A 2,636-nucleotide genomic window follows, 5' to 3' on the forward strand; every position below is an offset into this window, starting at 1 on the left:
CCGCCCCCCCAGCGCCCAACACTCATATTTTCTTGCGGCCCCGGCAGATTCCGTCTAGCTCCACCACTGTCGTGAAGCGACCAATGAGAGAAGAAAAGTACGATGAGATCGTGGAAAGAGAAAGGGAAACACTTTGTATCATTAGTCTTATACGGATCATTGGTCAGACCACTCGTGGGCCATTGATCTTTTCTTGATCACACAGACGAGAAATGGCAACTTAACCCCCACATAATTAGTTGATGACCACCCGGTTTTCATCCATGTCCTCATAACTACTCCCCTCTGATCACGCACCTATTTCATCTTCCCCAAATCCCCCTTTCCTCTCACCTGCCTGCCTGCCTTGATGCACCCCACCTTGATTCCTGTTCACCGGGATCCCAACCCACCTCGTCCCGAGCTCGGCGCCAGCCGCTGGCAGATTTGATCACTTATACCGTCCCACTCCGTGAGGCTACGTTGGGCGACCTTGTCGGCGTGCCACCAGATTTTGGCGTCCATGGATGACAACTTGCTCCCTGGGACTCCGCGGGGCTTCCCTGCCTCCCGTCCGTCGGAGAACCATACATGAGTCGGATAATGGAAGGTATGGCATTGCGTCAACCCCCCACCATCATGTGTCCTAATTTCTGATCATTGTCAACAATACAATTCGATGTTTCCAGTAAGCAGTAACCATGCTTGGTAAGCATCAGATATGTGCTTCGGCATTCTAGTTTGTTTGCATCAATGGATGAAATTGGTTTATGGATCACCAAATGATCGATGCACACATATCTTTATTTAAATGATGCAGACACATGTTGGCAATATTCATTGCCAACTTGGAGTTACGAAATTATATGCTTCCACTAGATATGAATTACGTCACAACAAATTGATGTTTCTTAATATCCATGCTTCCCAAATTCATTTGATGTTTTCTTTGGTCGCCCAGGTAGTTTGGGGCAACAGAAACATATTTCTACTCCCTTTTGTACTTACTATTGCATTTTCAAGAGAATTGTTTGTATTTAAGATGGCCATCATGCTTCCTATATTTCATATATATATATATATATATATATATATATATATATATATATATATATATATATATATATATATATATATATATATGCTGAAGTGGCGGTCTGAAATGTCTCATTTATCCTTTTTGAATGATGCCAAATCAAATCCAATAAATATCCAAAAAAAATTAGGACCATGTGAACAGTAGCATGTAGGAAGAGTAGATGCTTCCTTACACGGAATTCTTTGCTTCTTCAATACGGTACCATACATCTTCGTAATACCCGTTATTGGTTCATACCTTCTATACTTACGGACCATGTCTAATGAATGTATAACTCAAACAGTTCTATGCTAGCTTTGGAGCTAATGGGCGCAACTGCAGACATATATGGATGCGACCGTTGCATGCAGCACTAAGTGTGATGGCAGCTGGAACCACCCTGCAATGAGGATAAACGCAAGCGAGGAAAACGAGTCTACAGTCTATATAGAAACATATGACAAGAACTTAGGATATATGACAGGAACTTAGGAAGCATTGTACTCATTATTTGTAACTTGAAGGAAAAGAAATGTGTATCATGTCTGAAACTAATTGTATGAATGAACAAAGCAACAAGTAAAGTTATATTAGATTAGAAGTAAATTTATTTTACCATGCATTCACTTCTATATTGGATGGAAGCAAAGGTTTCTTGTGTGGGAAACTTGGTAAAAGGATATATGGGACACAAATTTCTGATATGAGAACAAATTCTTAGATGCAAAATTTTGTTTCACGGAACCGAAGTGTTTGGACAGAAACTTTTGTCATGTCCAAAAGTTTTCAGTTGCGACCGAAGCAAATTATCTTGTCATGGAAGAATTGTTTTTCACAATAAAATGTCACACGAGATTTTTTTTTGCTTACATCGAAGCAAATTCATTGTGCACTCGAAGCAATTTTTATAGGGAAACACTTCCGTGCAGATGCCCGATGGGAGCAATTCGACAACCATCGACACGATGCTCAATGCACTTTTTTACCCCATAGACTCAATTGCTCAATAACTCGATTTTCTCTCCACGTCCTAACCCATAACCCCTCGCACATTGAGCTCACCTGCCCCAAACCCACGTGTTTGTCGTCCCCATCTCCATCGATTGACTCCTCCCGAGTCAACTCCATCACTGACCTTGTCAATCACATCGTCGGCTGGGATCTCTCCTCCATCAAGTAGCCTTGCTTCCTATGGTCATGAGACGCACCACGTTGTTGCGCCGTCGTATCTCGTTTTTGCACCTGACATTAGACACAACGTGCGAACTTGCAACCCCATCAACGCGCCAGTCACTTACTATGTTGGCTCCCGTCCATAGTGGGGGAGCTTCGTCTCGATGCTTCATGACCTAATAAGTCATGCTACCTACCATAGTGTCACATGCTTCCTATCCTAACCAAAATTAAATTGGTCATAACTTCCTACATCAACTAGCACAAATAAAATTGAACTATGTTCATGTATGTGCATTCATTCTTCATGGGAGGGAAAAAACCTTCATACCCTAAACATGTATGCTTCTAAGCACTATCAAGGCAGATACTTCTTCCCAACTAAACATGTACCTCAACAAACAAT

This window comes from Triticum dicoccoides, chromosome 3B (assembly GCF_002162155.2).
Source record: "Triticum dicoccoides isolate Atlit2015 ecotype Zavitan chromosome 3B, WEW_v2.0, whole genome shotgun sequence".
Classification (NCBI taxonomy): Eukaryota; Viridiplantae; Streptophyta; class Magnoliopsida; order Poales; family Poaceae; genus Triticum; species Triticum dicoccoides.